The 23241-nt window shown below is 26.7% G+C and overlaps 1 protein-coding gene and 1 long non-coding RNA gene across 7 annotated transcripts in view; one reads left to right on the forward strand and one right to left on the reverse strand.

The window, feature by feature from the left end:
• The window catches only part of LOC111677721 (limbic system-associated membrane protein), a 78861-nt gene that overhangs the window by 43064 nt on the left and 12556 nt on the right, over positions 1 to 23241 (forward strand). The window lies entirely within an intron of this gene.
• The window catches only part of LOC124419869, a 31363-nt gene continuing 19678 nt past the window's right edge, over positions 11557 to 23241 (reverse strand). The window contains exons 2-3 of the long non-coding RNA XR_006940859.1: positions 20685 to 20750; positions 11557 to 11682 (exon numbers count right to left, since the gene is read on the reverse strand). This is a non-coding gene — a long non-coding RNA (uncharacterized LOC124419869). The remainder of the gene's footprint in view (positions 11683 to 20684; positions 20751 to 23241) is intronic.

Below are 23241 nucleotides of genomic sequence, written 5' to 3' on the forward strand. Positions count from 1 at the left end.
ATTTGACATGTATCAGAAATGTGCTTCTAGTTTGAGTCTTTAATTTTACTTTTGATATCACTAGTTAAAGCTTTAATTTGAAAATTTCATTGGGAAAATGTTTGTTTCAACAAAAGCTATGCCGTTTGAATACAGTAAGTATTTTTGTCATTTAACTTTAAAAGAAGAAAATTTTTATATCAAACTGTTGGAAAACTGATTTTCTAAAAAAAAATTGTACCAAAACTTTAAAAACAATGAATTTTTTTTAATATTTGACTTTAAAATGGTGGAACAGGATGGAAGGAAGCTTTTGGGTAATTATGGATAATGTTAGAAAACTGACTTTCAAAAGGAAAAATTTGTACCAAAACTTTGAAACAATTAATTTCTATAGAAAATATTTGACCCAAAAATGGTGGCAATATTTGGGACAAATCTGAATAATGATTTCCTGCAGAACAGTTGGGACAATGATTTTCCAAAGAATATTTTTGTATCACGTTGAGGCAATGATTTTCTAAAGAATATTTTTCTTCTAAAACTTTGGGACAATGATTTTCTATATAAAATGTTTGTCCCAAAACAATAAAAGAAGTTTGTCTTAACTCAAAGTGATAATGATTTTTTATAGAAAATGTTTGTCTCAACTAATGGAACATTAATTTTCTATGGAACAAATTTGTCTCAACTAATGAAAAATATTTTTCTCTAAAAAAATGTTTGCCCCAACTAATAGGAAAATTATTTTCTATAGAAAATGTTTGACCTTACTAATGGGACATTAATTTTCTATAAAAAAATGTTTGTCAGAAGTAATAGAATATAAATTTTCTATAAAATAAGTTTGTCTCAATTTGAAGTGATGATAATTTTTTTTACATTTTTGGCCTAAACTAATATTGAAAATGTTTGTCTCAACTAACAAAACATAAATTTTTTTATAGAACATATTTGTCCTAAATAATAAAACATTATTTTTCTATAAAAATTGTTTGTCTCAACTAATAGGATAAGTATTTTCTATAAAAAATGTTTGCCCTAACAAATGGGACATTAATTTTCTATAAAAAATTTCACAACAAATAGAACAACCATTTTCTATAGACTATGTTTGCCTCAACTAATAGAACAGTATCTTTCTATAAAATATCTTTATGCCAACTGGACATTTATTTTGTAGAGAAAATGTTTGCCCTAACAAATGGGACGTCAATTTTCTATAATTTTTTTTTCAATAATTATAGATTAATTTTCTTTACAAAATGTTTGTCTCAACTAATGGAACATTTATTTCTTAAAGAAAATTTTGTCTCAACTAATCGAACATTAATTTTCGAAAGAAAATGTTTGTTCCAACTAATGGAACATTAATTTTTTATAGAAATTTTTTTTATGTCAACAAATGGGACAGTAATTTCCTTCAGAAAATGTTTGTCATAAAACTATGAAATTTTTTTTCTATTAAAAAAACTTCTTGTATGAATATAAAGGACACTGATTTGTTATAGAAAATATTTGACTTATGACCTTACAAACTAATGACCCCATTATTCTCAGAAAAATTTAAACAACTTTAGTTTAAACTATCTTATCGTCCAGTCGGCTGGATATTTTTCCACAACATTTCAAATAAATAGTAGACGTAGTAGTGTAGTTAGTCGAGCTATTAAAAACAGGCTACTAAATATGAGATTTTAAATTCTTCTTTTCGTAACTAAATGAATGTCGATGATACTGATGATGCTAAAGAAATTTTGATAATTGAAGCTTTAAAACAAAATACCGTTTATATGGTCAATAAAATTTTAAGTAACACATTTTAAGCCAACATGTGTAGTAAGTGTGCATATATGTATGGATGTATGTATGTTTTTCCAAACGATATGAATGAGAACATAAAATGAAGAAATAAAAAAAAAGAAATGAAACGAAAAGCACCACAATAAGATCAGTTATGACGTTAAATGTAATGTTTATGGACAAAACATTACAAGATGAGTTGAGGATGTATGATGATGCTTTTACTGTTTTTATTATTGTTGTTTTTGTTACTGTTGTTGCTGTTGTTAAAATAAAAAAAACCTTGAAATGCCTTACGGACTAGAACTGACAAGAACATAAAAGCCATGAAGGAAATACGACTAAAGAGGCATTTGAAGTGCAACATGTTGTGAAATGTTCTAAATAGAAGTTAAAATTGCACAGAGTAGTGTTAGCAGAATGAGGTGGACTGTTAGAGGGGGATTTAGCAAAGATAAAAAGGTCTGACAATGGTTTGTTCAAATCGAAAATTCGATTTAATTCTCAGGTTGCAAAAAAATAAAAAAAACAGCAAAATTGTTTGATGTTAAAGTTAAACGAATGAGCAGGAATTCGTGATTAAATGATAAAAGTAGAGGTTGTTGTATCGGAGGTTTACTCCGATGATTTGTATGTCAACAGCAGGCAACACCAGACTAAACCTTGAGCAGCAAATTAAAGTGACAAACTTGGGGTTTTTTCTGCTTTTATTGTCATGAATAGAACAGAGTAAAGAGTGTTTTTTTGTAGGATGTTGCTATAAACTATTGTCTGTTTAGTAGTTTTACAGTTTCTAAAGCTTAAGTTTTAAATTAAATTCACATTTTTCTATTTGTATTTTATCTGTTTTAATTATTATTACTTTAGAAATTTCTTAGAAATTGTAAATATATTTTTATTGTTATTTATTTAATAAAAGTAATCATGTTTTTAGTTATAAACTTGTTGTCTGTATATGTGATTTATATTTTAAGTATTTATTTATTTATTTTTTTTGTAATTAAAATGATTGTTTACTGGTAGAGTTTCTGGAAAATTATGTTGTTTGGTATTTAAATGTAACAAGTACCATTTATTTTGTAAATATATTTATTTTTAAATAAAATTTAATTGGAATTTGTTTTAAATAATGTTCACTTTGATGTGTAGTAAATGGGTTATGGCTGAACTTTAGTTAGATTTTTTTTTTTTTTTTTTTTTTTGTTACATAAAGAGTTATAATGTATAAAATGGAAATTTAAAATTAAAATTGTTTTATATTTTAGATATGAACTAAAATATTGTTTTTCCTTAAAATGTGGGATTAAATATCCGTTCAGATTTTATATTTATATAAAACTAGATTTCAGTTACTGAAACACGTGTCAGCTTCTAACTCGAATTTGAACCAATTACTGACTCCATTTCTGTTTGAAATTCAAGTCAGTTAATGACTGTATTTCAGCCTGGAATTCAAGTCAGTTAATGACTGTATTTCAGCCTGGAATTCAAGTCAGTTAATGACTGTATTTCAGCCTGGAATTGTAGTCAGTTTTTAATCTATCTTGAACTTTAGAAAATTACTGATTTGATTTCTATTTAGAATTCTTGTCAGTTATTAACTCGATTTCTGTAATTTGGTGAATTAATTTATATTTAGAAATTGAATCATTTTCGACTTAAATAACACAATTTGTGTCTTAAATTTGAGTCATTTTGTGACTCAGTTTTCGTTATGAACTAAAGCTATTTATTGACTCGCTTTCTGTCTAGTATTTGTGACACAGTTAATGACTTGACTTCTATCTAGAGTTTGAGTCGGTTATTGACTCAATATCTATCTTGAACTTGAACAAATTTCAATTTCTGCTTAGAATTCGAGATAGTTATTAACTGGTTTTCTGTCTAGGATTTGAGTCAATTGTTGACAGTTGTTTTGATCTAATTTCTGACTTAATTTCTGTCTTTAAAATAAGCTTAATTGGCTCGATTTCTTTTTAAGATCCCAGTTTTTTAATCATCTGAAACCTGTATCAGGGAAAGACAAAATTTTTGTCCAGCTCTTGAATCGGTTTCGACTCAACTATTCTTCAAATAAATCCAACCTACTTTCTATATAGGATTTCATTACATGTTTTACTGCATCTGATTTTGACTCAGTTTTTACTTTATATATGACTCGTTTTTGCGTTGCTTTCTATTTAAATTTCTATACTTAAAAATTTCCAAGATTTTACTAATTACAAAAAAAATTTAAGCTTAATTTTATTGGTTTAATCAAATAATTGGATAAAAAAATCCTAAACCAAAACAAAAAAATATATACTTAAACAATACATTGATTAGCAGTAAATATTGTGCAAGTTAATGAAATTGTAATAAATAAGAAAGAAAAAACCAACTCAGAATATAAAATCCTAAAAGCAAATATGTGTGCTTAATATTTAGTCAAGGACAACAACTGGCATTGTTAACAACACTCAAAAGGAAATGAACAAAATAAAACAATATAAAGGAAAATTTTAATCCCTATTCCTTTATTATTGGCTTAACTGTTAAGACAAAAGGAAAAGGCGAAAAAAAGCTATTTAAAGCAACGACACACATATTAAGGTGACAAATTACATATTTATTCCATGAATAGCAATTTGTTTATAAAGGCAAATCCTATTGTGTTCCACTAGAGGCTAACGTGTGTCTTATTAATTACTATATTTTAACTAATTGCTTTAGAAAATTTAAACCAAAAAATAACATAACAGGGATTGTGTGTGTGTTTTTTTAAATATCGATTTTAGGCTTTAAAAAACATTTATCAAAGTTTAATGCTTGTTTTATTTTACACGTTCAGTTTTTTTTGTTTTTGTTGTTCTACTAGTTTGCTATTTTTGTGTAACTCAACCAGAATTTTTAACTAAACTATAAGTATGATTATGTATTCATGTCCTTTTTTTCACTCGTTCTCTCGTTTTCTATAGCCAGAGTTTATTGTGTTTTCAGGGTAAATATTCATAAAAAAAATTGGAATAATAACAACAGCAACAACAAGGCAAAGCAAAAATGTTTTTGGTCAAAAACTTTTCTTTTTAATACTCTACCCGTAAAATACTATAAAACCACCAAAGCGTATGAGTTATGAACAAATATGTATAGTTATGGATGTGAGTGTTTGTGTGTTTGTGTGTGCATTTGTGAGTGTTTGTTTGTGTTTTAAAAAGTGTGTGTGTGTATTTTCTGAATATAAATATAAATGTGTATACTCACATCATTACAAACACTGCTGTATTGCGACTAGAGCGTATGAGTGATGAATACTTTCATACACATTTCAAATATTACTTATACGTACAGTAAACAGTGGGTTTTAATCGAAAAGAAAATTTAGTTATAACTACATACATATGTACATTTCTCATGAATTGGTGTCGCGATTGCAAAATTTATAGTAAAGTTATAGAGTAGATTATGCAATTGCGGCTCATATTAATGTTTGAAAATTGGGCCACTTTCTGGATAGATTTCTGTCTATAAATTAGGCCTGTTAATGGTAATATTTCTTTATAGAAAATAGACCGTTTCTGTATAGATTTGTGGTAAGATATTAAGACAATTCTAGTTAGATTTCTGTTAAGGAATTGAGCCAGTTTCGGAAAGATTTGAGTTCAGAAATTGTGCAGGTTTCTGGCTAGATTTTTGTATATAAAATGGTTCAATTTTTGGTCTGGATATTGATCCAATTTCTGGCTACATTTCTTTATAGAAAATGGACCATATCTAGCTAGATTTAAGACAGCTTCTAATTGCATTTGTGCCTAATTTTACAGATAGAAATCAAGTCTAGCTTTGTGTTTAGATATTCAGGTTATTTTTGAGTAAAATTTGGTCCAGATTTGTGTCCAGAAATTGGGTCAGTTTCTGTCCAGACATTGAAACAAATTTTGACTAGATTACTGTCGATATATAAGAGCAATTTCCGGTCAGATTTCAGTCTAGAAATTGAGCCAGTTTCCTGCTAGATTAATGTATAGAAATTGGGCAAGTTTGTGGCTAGATTACTGTCTTGATAATGAGATGAGTCTAAAACATGAGACAGTTTCAGAATGGATTTATGTCTAGAAAATGATCCAGTAATTAGCTTTAAAAATTAGGTCAGCTACTGCCAAAGTTTCTGTCTATATTTTCTCTTTAGAAATTTTGCCTATTATTGTCATTTAAGATTCAATAGAACTTAACTCAGTTACGAACTCAAATTTCTGTTTATAACTAAGATTACTTCTATGGATACTGACCGAACTTCTGTTCAGCATTTGTTTCAAAACTTTAATTTATCAAATATTCTTCTTTTTTAATAAATTCTTAAAGGTATCAAATATGTATTCCTGTAGACTATCTAGGGACAATTTAGCAACGTACATAATTGACAGATAGATGGACAGTATTGTCCGTCCTTCGTAAGTGAATGAATTTTAAAATTCTTTATTTATTTTGGTTGCACAGTGGGTATTAGTGAACAGAGTATGTGTGTTTTTTTTTCACAGTTTATATAAAACACCTTGTTCATGTGTGTATGTTTGTATGCATTTAGCTGTGTGTGAGTGTAATATACTCAATAAAAATTACATGTCTGTTTGTTTACGTGCTATTTTACTATTTCGGAGTGTGTGTGTATGTGTGAGTTTTATATTTTTTATTTATTATTGGTTTTTGTTGTTTTTTATTATTATTCCTGGTGTACTGAAACACTTTTCTATTATAGAAAACCAAAAACCATAGTCAAACTGTGAAAAAAGTAGTATGTTAACAAACGTAACGAATATTTTTTTTTTTTATATTTTTTATTTTTATGGCACAAAATTGAGATTTCAAAAAAAAATGTATATTTTTAACCCATTTCTATAACTGTTTGAGTTAGTTGTTCATGTTTTTATTTTTTTATTCATTTCTTTCTTGTTAAACATGTGAAGCAACAAATTTTTTCTTTCTTTAACAAACAAGAGTTCCTTTACATTAGGGGCAATAAATTTAACACTATTGTTAATGGTGCGACTATAAATTAGAAACAGCAAATTGACTTTTTCTCGTAATCGATAAGGCGATTAACCGTCCCTCTACATTGCCATAAAAATCGTTAAGAAATCATTACCAATCAGTTAGTTATGAGAGGAAATGGTGTTAAAAGTGTAGGATATTTATAAAAAAAAGTTACAAACGCTTGCAATAAGAGAACGTTTTATTTGCCACAATTAAATAAAACACTTTAAATAGTTTTGAAATTGTTGAAACTTATAAAACTTAAGTGAATAAATAATTGTGTGTTTTTTGCAAAAAAAGGAAAAACTTACTCCCTCCTAGTTAAGAGACTTCCGTTTAGCAATTACTTACTCATACTTAATATTAAAAAAAAAAACTGTTTTCATTCCTGCCCAACCAAACCAACCCTACCCTACCAACCAACCGACGTTAAATAAACAGAAAACTGAAATCAAATTAACGTTGTTTTTGTATTCGTTTTTTTGCGTATTTTTTATTGGAAATTTCTCATACGTAATCGATGAAAAACAATAATAAAATAATAATCAAATGAACGCAAAACTTTAGCGCTTTAAGAGATTTTTGGTGTTTTTTTCGTATTTTCATATGAAAAATCAATTATTTAGTGAAATCAAAATAAGGAAAAAAGAAAATAACAATAACAACAACAACAACATAAGCTAAAGCTTAAGTGTGAGTAATCATAAAATAACAAATTTTCCTTCGTACATTTACTTTTGCCTCAATGGCTTGTTGAGGTATTTTATGGAAATTTTAAAATTTATAAAGCAAACATATAAAACACGTTTAATGACACATTAATCAGCTTTTAGCTGTAAGAGATTTTCTGTAATTTATTTTAAAATTTATGTTAAGAAAGTCTGTTACAGACATCTTCATATTTCATTAAGGCCAATTAAATAATCGATGTAAGTTATGTAACAAATTATTACATTTTAATGTTTCCAATTTAAATTTGTATGCCCTTCACTTTCGTGAGAAGGATATGAATGTCGAGTGCTTTACGTAAATACCTGCCACGGTGATGAGTTCGCTTTTTTTGCGACTCACCACCGTTCAGTATACGTACACTTTGTTGAGGTACTCGAGCTTTCCAATATCTTGCCATAGTAGCCCCTTTGGTGAACGACAGGTATTATGAGACAAGCTCAATCTAACCCCGGCAAAGGAGAAGGGGTGCACCCTGCATACATTCTCATCATCTAAAGCCTCATCCTGATGCATTTTTGGACCTTATATGTCGACCAATCGAACTACTAAGATGGTTTCTGGAACGTGGTGGTTTGTACACACAGTTCTATATTTAATTACAGACTTATTTCTCAATCAACTGCACCGTCACTTTAACCATCACTTTAATCTTTCTACCGACATAACACCAGATACAACTCAGGATCCCTCTCGTCCATCAGACACACGTACGTCTGTGGTTTGCACCGTTTATGCCCCTTCCCGTGAAATTGAGTTTAAAATACAGCCATTACGTGGATATCGAAGGACCTAAACTAACTGACCAGCCTTTGCCTTGCGGACAACTGGCCACCCATAGTACCAGATTATGAGGAGCTGTGGTTCAACTCCATTTATTCCAAGGTAATAACCAGAATACATTTGACATCACCGGTTTATATTCTCGGCAGACTACAGGTCTTGGTAGCACCTCTTTACCCCGGGATTGCAATACTCCAAGATGTAGGTCATTCATGAATAAACATGACCCGGGGGTATTTGTTTTTTCATAAGAAGGGTGTATCAACCAAGCATTCTTTTCCCTCGATTTGGGTTAGAACCACAGCCACTACGTGGATCCCAAATGAACCTCAACCAAATGACCAGCCAAGACAAAGTCTTGTTGGCAACTGGACACCAGTAGTACCAGATTATGTAATGCTCTGGTTAGACCTCTTTTTAATTCATCCAAGGTGAAGCCAAAGATTAATTAGTAAATACCAGTTTATAGTCTCGACAGACTAGAGATACTGGTAGCACTTCTTTACCTGGGATTGCAATACATCATGGTAAGAGTCACTAATCAACAGACTCAAAATAATTTTCCGGGTTTATATAGTGTATAGATTCTGGATCCTTATAGATCCGTCAGTCAGTCTGTTGAAATCTACTTTCTGAAGACCCCAGATATCTTTAGGATTCAAATCTTAAATAGTTCTGTGAAACATGCCTTCAAGAAATTTCCAATTTAAAATAAACAAAATCCGTCCATAAATTATGGAGATATAAGCAAAAATAAAAGACAACCTAAGAAAATGTCATTGAAAAAGAGGAATTTTGGGGCATAACAACATACATACGCTTAATAAAAAAGCGTATATTATTAAATTGATTAAAATAAAATTATTTTAAACACATTACGGAGAAGGGTGTATAAGATTCGGCAAAGACGAATATTGAATTCTTACTTGTTTAAATTATTAAACAGAACATTTTGCCATAAAATAAAAAAATTCTATAAGCATTGTGATGTATATTTTTTGAATTATTATTTTGCTACGGTATACAAAATTACCATTAAATATTCCATTATAGGCATTTTCAACACCATAATATAATCTATATACACGGTTATAAACAAAAATATTTATTAATAATATTTATATGCCCATTTATAGGCTGTACTCTACGAAATGGCTTTCTACATATGTATGTACAAAAATTCTTATATTTTCAAAAGATTTACTTCAGATTTTATTTTATTATTATTATTTTTTTACACCAAGGGTCATTTTAACAATATTTTTGTTTTTGTTTCCGTTTCTGTTTGTGTGTTGAGTTTGGTTTTAAGCACAGCCCAAAGGTAATTGCAGGAATATGTGTGCTTTAGTATGGAATGATATGTTTTTACTAGGATTATCCAAAAGAAAAAAAAATATATATATAATAATGTTTTTTTAAGCAAATGATACATGTGGTTTATTATTTAATCATGACGCTTTATTCAGGTATAAGAACAAACATATATAATAGCACCCCGTTAAATTGGTTAGTAGTGTAATTAGTAAAAAATATAATTATTTCCCTTCAGTCACGGTAAAACTTAAAATTTTCGGGAATAGTTCAAGAATTTGATTATTACACTTTAAACTTGTTAAGATCAAAAAATTTAACATACTTTTAAGCTTTTATATATGTATAAATTTTAAAACTCAAATTTCAAACATAAATCTGAATAAAGGCTGCTGTTAAACTAATCCATGTGAATAAAGTTTATTTGTCAATATCCCTCATATTTGTTTATTTCATAAATAAAACTTATTAAATTAATAGCATAATTTAAGACATAACCATTAGGAAGGAAATAATTGTTGGCGAATTCAGTTTAAACAAATTGAACTATTAAATTCTTATTTGACTTAGTAATTAGCTGAACTAGTTTAGATATTCCCCAAGCACTTCGATCCATTCATAACGACAAGCATTATACACATGTAATTTTTTTCGAGAATAATCCTAGCATAAGTTTATCAATAGCAAAAATATGGCATACTTTTAGACGTTTATATAAATTAAGTTAAAATATACCAGATATCGATCATCTCATACTTGATCATACTCGTTCAATTATGTGGTAATTCAACCCCCAAAAAATTTATAGTTTTCCTTAAATTTACATTTTCCTTAAACATTTTTTTCACTAAAAACTAAAATTTTCTTATAAAAATTTAACTTTTCATTATAAGATTGCGAAATATGATTTTTCACTAAGATTTCGATTTTTACTGAAAATCAAAAATTTCTTTGAATTTAAATTTATTAAAAATTAATTTTTTTATTAAACGTTTGATTTTTTATCAAAACTTTTGTAATTTATCACTAGAAAAATTTAATTTTCCAGCAACAATCTACATTTTCACTAGAAATTAAATTTTTCACTAAAGAATATAAATTTTTCTCTAAAACCTTGATTTTCACAAAAAAAAAAAATATTTTTTTAATAAAAATAAATCCAAATCAATTTTTTACTAAAAATCCGATTTTTCAAAAAAAAAAAACATTTTCAATAAATAAATCCAAATCAATTTTTCAATAAAAATCCGATAAAAATTCGATTTTTCAAAAAAAAAAAAAATCAATAAAAGCTTTTCACCAAAATTTGTTCACAAAAAAATCCGATTTTTCAAAAATTTAAATTTTTACTAAAATTGAATTTTTTTTAATAGAAATTCAAATTTTTACTAAAAACTAATAAATTTTCACTCAAACCTAGATTTTAACTAAAATTTTAGTTTTCGATTTTTACTAAAAAATTATTTTTTTTTAATAAAAAAAAAAATCCAAATCAATTTTTCACTAAAAATCCAATTTTTCAAAAAAAATCCTTTTCAATAAAAGCTTTTAACCAAAATTTTCTTCACTAATAACCCGATTTTTTTCAAAACTTTAAATTTTTACAAAAATTGAAATTTTTACTACAAATTCAAATTTTTAATAAAAATTAAAAATTGTTCACAAAAACTTGGATTTTTACTAAAAATTTGAGTTTTCACTAGAAATTATTTTTTTTTAATATAAATCCAAACAAAATTTTCCAAAAATCAAATTTTCAATATATATTTCTTTTTTTTTCATTAAAATCTTGATTTATTACAAACAATGTGTATCTTTAACTAATAATTTAATGTTTTTCCTTAAAATTTAATTTTTCCTAAAAATCCGTTTTTAACAAAGAATTTTATTTTTTAACAAAAAATCAAAAATTTCACATGAATTCGTGTTCAGACCAAATACCCAGCAACAACTTGTCAATAACTTGTACTTGCTCAAGATCTTACTTTACAATGACTTCTATATACCATCTATATTATTTGGAAGGAGTTTGATAATATCTTGACCTTTTGTTTTCAAAAGATGTTTCTTTAACGAAAAAAATATATATTTTTAAGTTTAAGTGGCTTTTAAAGATTAAAATAATTTTATGTTTTTAAACTTTTTTTATGAATATTCAAATTTTAAATTTCTGTCAAATTTTATAAAACCAAAACCACTTTTGAAAATGTTAGAAAAACTTCACTAGACAAAAGATTTTACATAAACTTTTGTTTAAAATAATTGTTTAAACAACTTATTTGACAAAATCACATAAATAAAATGTTTCTCATAAATTGTAAAGTGTCAGTGTTTGAATTTAATTGTAATGTTAATTAAATTCATTGTACTTTGACACTACTCATAACTTTTGTTTCACCTTATTCTTATTCTTCTTCTTTTGTACGTTCTACCCTCGTAACTGTCACCATAAAGTACATTAATGAAATTAAACGTTCAAGTGCGTAAAAATGAATAAATAAAAATACAGTGTGTTAATGAAAAACATTTAATGGTCCCATTATAGTTAAATCTTTAATTTGCAAAATACATACCTGGAACTACAAGAAAGATAAATTAATTATACTTTGAGGGCACAAAAGTGAGTGAAGAAAAATAAAACTTAATTTAATTTCACCTTCGATTTGTTGATTCAATTTTTCAATAGCAAATGCAAAAAAGAAACTAAAGGAAAATATTGTGGAAAATTGTGTTTGTTATACTTTTTTTCTAAGAAAAATATATATAAACATTGTCCAAGGACATTTGAACAGGGTGTTTTTAATGTCAGCTGATATTGTTTTTTTTTTTTTTTTGAAACAAAAAATAAAATTTTATGAAATGAATCTTTTTTAATTTAATATACATTGTGTTTTACATACTTTAGGGCCTTTAGGGAAAATTCCAAAAAAACGTACTTACAATTTTATTATCACCTAAATAAGTGACTAAGAGAGTAAGTAAGAGTGAGTGTATTTTAACACATCCATTCATTCATATTTATTTAATAATATTAAAAGGTATTATAATGTATCGTATTATGTTGAGTATATTATGCTAATGTCATTTGTCTTGACTAAATAAGCAATGAAGAGATACATCAGAATTTATAATGATGACAGTGGGTTGACTGCATAGAAGGCTTCGCATTTGTTAGAGACATATTTATTACTTTCTTATCAAGTATAAGAAATAAAATGTACCTGTGTTCTAAAAAATAGTTGTAATTTAGATTTTTATTTATTATTTAACTGAGGTATAGCGCAAATAGAAACAACCCAACCTAAGCTTACATTGAAAAGCAAGCTTACACAGTCACTGAAGACAAGTACTCATACCACTCACTAACAAATATGCAGTTATATAGTGAGTTAAGGAAGTAGTTTAGTTTCAACGAGTTTATATGCATATGTTTGTCTGAACATAAAGAGAAATTACTTACTTATAGATAGATAGATAGATAGATAGATAGATAGATAGATAGATAGATAGATAGATAGATAGATAGATAGATAGATAGATAGATAGATAGATAGATAGATAGATAGATAGATAGATAGATAGATAGATAGATAGATAGATAGATAGATAGATAGATAGATAGATAGATAGATAGATAGATAGATAGATAGATAGATAGATAGTTAGTTAGTTAGTTAGTTAGTTAGTTAGTTAGTTAGTAAACATAATTTTAAAGAAATTTTAAAACACTTAATTTTTTGTCCACATATGTATACCTTGAATTTATTTATTTATGTATTTACTTACCAACACCAGAATGTATTTAACTTTATGTTTGCAGAAAGCTATTAACTAATTTAAGTATTTATTTAAATTTTAATTGGAAAATTTATTTCTGATAAAAATATATTTAGCAAAAAAAGCAAAGATTTCATTTTTGAAGGCTAGAAAGTAATTGCTCATAAATTATTTGAATGAAACAATTAAATTTTATTTAAATTTCAAATTAAATTGCAGCAATCAGTATACGGTAGAATAAGATTGAAGTATTTGTTGAAGAATTCAACAAAAGATTAAAAGCAATAAACGATAATAACAACAACAACAGCAACAATAATAATAATAAGATGCATAACAATTGTACTTCAACTAAATCTTTATAAATTTTATTTATATTTCTTTATACTCAATTTTAATGCTCATATTGAGAGTGAAATGCAAAATAACTATGAGAATAAAAAAAAAACACAATACTCTGGTAAATATTTTCTTGTTTATAGTTTAATAAAATGTAAGAGGAGAGACAGAAAAAACTATCAACTGCAACATCTATAACTTTTACAACAATATAAATATTTTTAAAAAATGCTGTGTCAGTTTTTAAAGTATTGCAACATACACTTGTAGAAAAAACAACTAGGATATTTAAATCGCTTACATATACACAGCATGTTACTCACACATTTATACATAGTTACTCTTACTACAATACAATAGGTATATATGACTTTATTGTTTAACGCAAATTCAATAAATCTCTTTCAAATAGTATTTCTTCCATTCCACTAACTTTTTGGTTAAGCTTCTTAACCAAAAATCGAAGTTTATCATTACTTTACTAGCCCTAAGTAATCTAGTTAGTAGTCAACTCGTCCCCACAAACTATCGTTCGTTTATTGCTTTTCATGTATTTTGCTACGACGCAATTTTTATCCTACCCCTTGCCTTTTGCTGTTTAAGTTCGAACCTTCCCCCTCGAACTGCTGGGGTACTTAAACGTAATCGTTTGTTCGTTCATTCATTCTTTATATATTTTTTTGCCTTTTCCTTGCTACGCTGGCATTATAAACGTACTCATAGACGTTTGCTGTTTGAGTGTGAGTGCTAGTGTGTGTGTGTCTGTTTTGTGTACCAAGCAACTCAAGTGTTTTAGAGTAAATAATTTCAAGTTCGTGCAAAATTTTGAAAAATGTTAAACATTTTTATTTAACTTTTGAAAAAAAGACCTTTTTCCATCAGCATGCATTTACCTTACACGACGTGTTCTTTGTGTTAAAAAGTTATAGTTAGGTGGTGACTTAACGTGACCAACTGTGTTTACCTGTTAACAAATTATATAATTGCAGGTTAAGAATGTTATACAAAAATTTTTAGGAAATTAGTGGGACATGTTCTGTAAATAAAATAAGCTGCAACGATTTTTTTGTGAAGTTAAGCCGATCTTAAATCAAGAAAGAAAAGTTAAAGGAATTTTTGGGTTTTTTCTTTAGGAGTCATTTTCTACTGGAAAATGTCTTTCTAGTAAGACTTTTTCTATAGGATAATAGTATTCTGTAGGAAGACTCTTTCCAAAGGAATTTTTTTTACAAAAGGATTGTGTCTTCTTTACAAAATAGCCTTCCTTAGGAAGAATTTTCTGTAAAAAACAGTCATCCTTTCTTTTTCTAAGCTGAAGTTTTCTATACAAAATTTAATTTATGTTTTCTTTAGAAAGCCTATTTCTTAACACATTCTTTAGAAAACTTTTCTCTACAAAATTGTTCCTTAAGAACACTTTTTTGTCACATGCAGACAGCCTTCCTTAGGAAAACTTTTTCTTGGAAAACTTTTCTATACGAAAACAGCCTTCTTTAAGAAGACTTTTTCTTTATGAAAAAACCTTCCTTAGATAGACCTTTTCTATAGTTCTATAGTTTTCTTAAGAAGACATATTCTATACGAAAATAGTCTTCTTTAAGATTTTTATGTATAAGAACAAGCTTCCTTAGAAAGTCCTTTTCTGTACAAAATTAGTCTTTCTTTCGAAGACATTTTCAATATGAAAACAGCCATCCTTAAGACCACATTTTCTATATGAAGACAGCATCGCATAGGAAAACTTTTTCTATACAGCCTTCCTTAGAAAGACTATTTCTTTTCGAAAACAGGAACACTTTTTCTAGAAATGAAAGACGACTTTATTATAAGAAAACAACCTACCTTAGGAAATATTTTTCTATACGAAAACAGACTTCTTAAGAATCATCCTGAAGCGTTTTTTTTTATACAAAAAGAGGCTTCCTTTGAAAGACTTTTTCTGTACAATATGAGTCTTCTTCAGAAAGAAGTTTTTTATAGATATAGAGACTTCTTTAGGAAGACTTTTCCAACACAAAAGTGGTCTTCAATAAGCAGACATTTTCTATACAAAAGTAATCTTCATTAAGAAAACTTTTTCCATATAAAAAGTAGCCTTTATAGGAAGATTTTTTACATTTTCTATATTAAAAACATACTTCTCTAGGAAAATAATTTATACATAAAATCTAATACATACGAAATGTGAAATAATATTAAAGAAATATAAATAAAAATGTCTAAAAGTACAATAATCAATATCCGCTATTCAACTGGAAATGGTGTATTATTAATTAAACAAAAAAACTTATGGTTTCTTTTTTTTATTACAAGCAATTTTTTGTAACTAATAAATAAATAAAAATTATTGTAAAAAAGAAAAATAATAAATTTAAATTTGAAAAATTAATTGAATACTATTCAAATATGCAAACACAAAAAAAATTCACAAATTTATAAAACACAGTTTATAACGGATAAAATTTCATAGTAAGTTGGGTTTTGCTTCAGTGCTCTTGAAAAAAGAAAAAAAAAACTAAAAAAATAAAATGAATTGAAATTCAATGGGTTGCAGACAAATGAATTTTATGTATTCATGAACGAACAAATATCTATATAATAAACTACTATAGTAGAATGGTATAACAAATGAATGACAAAATTGATTTGTTAAATTTGTACTTGAAATTGTTGTTGGCAATCAATTTAAACCGGACATTAGTTATACAAAGTGTTTAAGTAAATTCTAATACAATGAGATAGGGACAATAATTAAATTTACCGGATATTCTAAATGGCTGGCCACATTATGGATAACATCATAAATCGTCGATATTGATTTTATTGTGATATACATACATATACATACATGTATATAAAAGGTTTGTCTTCTCTGTTTTATGTTATGCTTATCCCAACGCACTATGGCTTTAATGTTTTCAACATTTGTTTGCCTGTTGTTTTATTTATTTTGTTGGGTTGTTTGCTGGGAGCTAAGTGAGTTTGTGAGTATGTGTATGTCTAAATAGATATTCTACACCTACAATTTCTATAAATTTTACATACTTTTTCTTACACACTTTTGAAACGTCCTACACAAGTTTTTTATTTATTTGCCACAGGGGCTAATCTGTCTGTCTGTCTGTTTGTATATGACTGCCAGTCTGTAAAGTATTTTTAAGAGGGGCTAGCAAGGAGGTCAGGCAGCTGTTTTTGTTTTTTTGTCTCTACATTTTTATAACTACCAAAGCAATTTTTCTAAGAATACATCATCAATGTGGGAAAATTTATTTTGAAAAAAATTTTTTTTGTCTTTTTGTTTAAGTATTTTGTTATTAAACAAAGCGCCTTTAATAACAAATACATAAATATTGTGTGTATTTTGGAAAAGAAAACTGTCCAATACATCCCACCCAGTAAACCACCCCAACCCCCAAAACAATTTTTTTAAACAAACAAAACAAATTCAAAAGCCCAATTCACATGGAACACAATACAAAACAATCATAATGATAATAATACTTAATAATGATTACACGAGTAACAATTGGAAATCTATATAAATACAGATGTTTAATGAGTATTAACAATTTATTTGTTTTGTTTTTCTCTTTAAATAAACTTTATAAAATACAAAGAAATTATGTTGCCATTCAAGAGTTTGTCAAATATCATGTCTTTTACGATCTACGAACTCTACAAGATTAAGTTAAGCTACGTTCACACTTCTAAAATATTTGAAAAATATTAAATTTTGTGATTCCATAGAAATTTTATAATTGCAAATAATGTCCAAACAAATAATAAAAATATTTTAAACTAATTATGTTTGTGCAAATCAAAAGGTAGATTTTTTTGGGGTCACATCATTTTCGACAAATATTTGATAGATGTGAATGTAGCTTTAGTACAAATTTTAGATTTTTAGAATATTTCTATACTAAAACAGTATTCGTTAGGAAGACATCTTTTTAACAAAAACTGTGTTCTTTTGAAAGTCTACCTAGCAAAATAGAACTTCCGAAGAATCGAAAAAGAAGTTGAATTTAACATCAATAAATAAATTAAACGCATTTTTTAATTAACTCCAAAATATAATTGATTTAATTCATAAGATTTTTGTACAAAAAAAATATACCTTAAATTTAAACAAATTTGTATTCTTTTCGCTTTTTGGACGTCCACAGAAGTTAAAAAAAGTAGGGTAGAAGGGGACCATACGCCACTTTTTTTTGGGGCGGCCTCAAATTAAAACCACAATACATATTCTTAATTTTTTTCTTAGTTCGGATACTTAAATATGTTGGCTTTAGTTTTATTCCTTTCATTCTTTCCTAAGTCATCCTCATGTACATATTTAACGTGGGGTAAATGCGCCAAGGGAATGGGACAGATTTGTCATTAGTAAAATAAAAGAAAAAATTACAAAAATAAAAACTTATTTTGCTGTTTTATACTTTAATTCATTAAACAAAGTATAATAAACCAGATATTTATTGTTTATTTTAACCAAATTTTGATCTACATTACCAGCATTACATATATTTGGCGCATGTGCCCCACGGGCAGTTATGGGGCTTCATATTATATTATCGAAAATATTATTATGCCTTATTGTTCACTATTATTGACGTTCTAATACTGGCCAATTTTTTCTACTACAAAAACTAAAAAAGTTAGCACAAAAAGTTCACACAGTGAAATATTTTCACAGCCCTTTGAAAAACAATTAATCGTGTTTGCCACACAATTTCTATACGAAAACAGTTTTCCTTGGGAAAGTCTCCCTTAAGAACACTTTTTCTATAGGATGACAGTATTCATTGTGAAAACTATTTATATATAAAAATAGTGTTCCGTGGAAAGATTTTTTCTATACAAAAATAGTTTTCCTTGGAAAGACTATTTCTACACAAAAACAGCTTTCCTTAGGAACACTATTTCTATACGAAAACAGTCTTTCTTTTGAATACTATTTTAATACGAAAACAATTTTCATATTCTACAAACTTCTTTAGAAAGACATATTCTATACGAATAGAATAGTCTTCTTTATGAAAACAGTTTTCCTTGGGAATACTATTTCTATACAATAAGTCTCCCTTGGGAACATTATTTCTATACAAAAACAGTTTTCCTTATGTAGACTATTTCTATATGAAAACACTGTTACTTGGGAAACTATTTCTATACAAAAATATGATAACAAACTTCATTGCGAATACTATTTCCATATGAAAAAAGTCTTCTTTAGAAAGATTTTTTCTAAACGAAAACTGTCTTCTTTGAGAAGCCTTTTTTTCTATATGGTAATAGTCTTTCATAGGATGAGAAGCATTGCTTGAAAGACTTGTTTAATAAGAAAAAACTTCCTTGGGAAGAATACTTTTTCTGTATGAAAATAGTCTTTTTAGAGAAGACTTTCTATCAAAAACCGTTAACATATTAGTATTTAAAGTAAAGATTAGACTTTTTAGAAAAAATGCCAACAAACGTATTTTTTTTTTTAATTTTTTACTAAAAATATAGTCCACCAACAGGTCATGTCATTTTTAAAGAAATGACATTCTACAAAAAGTTTAAGTTTTTGTTTTTTTGGATGACGGTAAAGTTATTTAAAAGAAAATTTCAAAATAATTAACATTTTTTTAAACATAACAAACAACAACGATTAGCCTACTTTTATAAATTGAACGCAGATTTGCAAAGTTATTGCTAATTAAAGAATTTTACGCCACTTTTTTATACACAGTCAAATACTTGACCAGTGAAGATGTTTAAAAAAGAAATTACCGAAAAAAACTTTTTCTTAAAGAGAAAACTTGTTGAGTTAAATAGTATAGAAGACGAAATGACCAATTGATTAAAAACTTAACATTTAAAGCATAAAGTACTTAAATACAAAAGCAAAAAAAAAAAAAAATTAAACAAAAAAGACACTTGTATTAAATCCCAGATAATTGATCAGTTTGGCGAGGTAACAACAACAACAAAAAAAATTATTAAATACCCACATAAAAACACTTTCGTACCACTCACTTTACCTTGCAATAAATATAAATAAAATAATAATGAAAATTAAAATAAAACAAGTGCGTAAAAGTGTGTGTTTGTTTGATTGTTTAAATGTTGTGTGTATGTGTGTGTGTGGGTTTTTGAGTGAGCATGCCATATCTAGTGGAAGAAGTATCAATTAAATTGTATGTAAATCATGTTGCGTGCAACAATTGCTGACGACAGATTAAAACGAATTGTCACAGTGGAGAGGTCAGACAATCGAATAATTTTTGTTCATGTTCTTTTTTTTCTGTTCACTGTTTAAATACTTCTTGCTACAAATAGTTAATCTTTATTAATTACTGAACATGCAACATGATTAATACATACACATTAAAATATTTACATTTCCTATTAAATGGATATGTGTCTGTTTTTGTAAATATGTATATTTACACATACTTATATACTTATAATAAATAATTTATCTAATAATTACTTTATCATAACTATTTTATTTAATTGTTCCTTAATACACATAGATTTTGTTTATTTCGAAAAACTTAACTCAAACATAACTTAATAGAACTACCACAACAACAATAAAATATTTATTTGATTAATGATGTTTCTTTTTTCTTCTTTTAATAGTTAATAACAAATTGTAAACCATTAAGACTTAATAATTTTCCATTGAAAATTTTTTGTTATGGATTCACAATACAACACAATCAAGGACAAAAATTATTAGTTTATTATTTATAAGGACAAGGCCGTAGTAAAAACCTTGTTATAAAATAATCCAAAAAGGAAAAAAAATTCTTAAGTGAATATTTGCTCATTCACACAATTTCTGGGAAATGTTATTTTAAGAATTTTGAAAAATAAAACCCCCTTGTATAAGTATATAAATACTTTTACTTATAAAAGTGGGTTTATTTTTCTTAAAGGGATTAAAATTTCTTAGCTTTACTTACCAACCATCAGCACTTTCTCTTCTTCCTCTTCTATCTTAAGCTTTTTAGCATTTTTTTCAAGCACACCTGTAAAAATGACAGAATTCTTATGAAATAAATGTAGTATATTTAGGTTGTAATATGTACTTTCATATTTAAACTGAAAACTTATTTGATTAACTAAGTGCAATTATATAAAAATATTAACAGCTGTTTTTCATGACATTTATCTTTGCTATATTTATGACACAATTTTTCTCCCTCGTTTTATTTCCACGTAAAGTCGTTTAAACCGTTTCTGTTTTTACAGTTTTCAGTTTATGCTTGTTATGTTATTAATATTAAAAAGGAATTTTAATCTGATGTCACTATCATATTACTTTACATACTATATATGTATATGTAAATGTAAAAAAAAAATTACTAAAAGCGTGACCACTATTTTGGGCTGAAAACAATCAAGATTTAGTCTAATATATACTTCAGGCTGTATAGTTTAGTCTATAGTCTAGTCTATAGTCTAGTCTATAGTCTAGTCTATAGTCTAGTCTATAGTCTAGTCTATAGTCTAGTCTATAGTCTAGTCTATAGTCTAGTCTATAGTCTAGTCTATAGTCTAGTCTATAGTCTAGTCTATAGTCTAGTCTATAGTCTAGTCTATAGTCTAGTCTATAGTCTAGTCTATAGTCTAGTCTATAGTCTAGTCTATAGTCTAGTCTATAGTCTAGTCTATAGTCTAGTCTATAGTCTAGTCTATAGTCTAGTCTATAGTCTAGTCTATAGTCTAGTCTATAGTCTAGTCTATAGTCTAGTCTATAATCTAGTCTATAGTCTATAGTCTAGTCTATAGTCTAGTCTATAGTTTAGTCTATAGTCTAGTCTATAGTCTATAGACTATAATCTATAGACTATAGTCTAGTCTATAGTCTAGTCTATAGTCTAGTCTATAGTCTAGTCTATAGTCTAGTCTATAGTCTAGTCTATAGTCTAGTCTATAGTCTAGTCTATAGTCTAGTCTATAGTCTAGTCTATAGTCTACTTAGTCTATAGTCTAGTCTATAGTGTAGTCTATAAGCTCATAAGATTTAGTGGTTACTCTTTTTCTTCAAATGTTAACAATATTTACCTGAAGTGCCCTTTAGTTTTAGTTATATATATATATATATATATATATATAATTATATATATAATATATATATAATATATATATATATATTATATATATATATATATATATATATATATATATTATATATATATATTAATATATATATATAATATATATATATAATTATATATATATATATATATATATATATATATATATATATATATATATATATATATATATATATATATATATATTTTAACGACATGGACGTTTAATTTATAATTTTAATTAAAGAAAATACCGTTTTATTTTTATTAAGTACAACGATATAAAAAAACTAAAAGAAAAAAAACTAATTACATGACAAGTACTTTATCAGTTTCCTATTTGTTGCTTAATCATTACTTGTTAACTCGTTGAGAAAGCAAATAGTTTAAAAAGAATATTTTCAAAAACTTCAAGTGTTCATACTGGATTTTTGTTGCCAAAATTAAAAAAAGTTTTTGTCAGAAATTACACTTTTACATTAATACAATTTGGATCCGCCTATTGTCATCACCAAAAAAAAAAAACCCAAATAAAACTTTACATTAACATGAGAAAATTTGCTAGTTAACATTAAAACAAATTTCTTATAATTTTTCCTTATTTTTTGAGTTAAAAGTTTTATTAAAAATAATTGTGGGGTGCAAATTATAAATGTTTAAAACTACAACACATAAAAAACAATGTTCAGAGATTCACTTATATCCTCGAGCATTTCATACTGTTCGAATATAAAGAAAACGAATGTTTGGCTTGTAAGTTGGTATAAAATTAAAAAAAAAAGAAAACAACAACATAAAACAAAACAAAATTGAAATAAAACTTATTTAAATGTCGAACACATACAACATTGTTTTCTTTCATTACTTTTATTTAATTTTTTGTATATTAAGTATTTTTCTTCCACTCAGTCTTTGTTTTAAACTTTAAAATTAAACTAAAAAGTTTAGCGGGATAAAGTTAAATTTTTTTTGATAAAAAACAAGTAAGTATGTATGTTTTTGTGTCGAATTGAGTTAAGTTCATTTAAAAGTTTCTTGATATTTATATTGTTTTTAGGAGGGATTAGATTTAATAAATGCTGACTACGTGAATATGCTATTTATGATTTATTATATTCTTATTCTTAGAAGAAAAAGTAAAACAATCAGTGTAAAAGGGGTTTTAAAAAAAAGTTTAGCAAAAAACATCTACTTTTAGGCTTTACTTGTCGCTTTGATTTATAACCTTTCATATTTTGTTTGTGTAGTAATAATTTTAAAAATTTTTTTATTATTTACACCTGAAATATTTGGTTGTATTACATTCGTTATTTCATGTATCAAATGACATTAATTTGAATTGACGTACACATTTTACATATGATATATTTTACTATAATGCAGTCATGGGCACTTTCTAGAACTCTTATAAAAGTATTAC

The sequence above is a fragment of the Lucilia cuprina genome, chromosome 4, assembly GCF_022045245.1.
Source record: "Lucilia cuprina isolate Lc7/37 chromosome 4, ASM2204524v1, whole genome shotgun sequence".
Classification (NCBI taxonomy): Eukaryota; Metazoa; Arthropoda; class Insecta; order Diptera; family Calliphoridae; genus Lucilia; species Lucilia cuprina.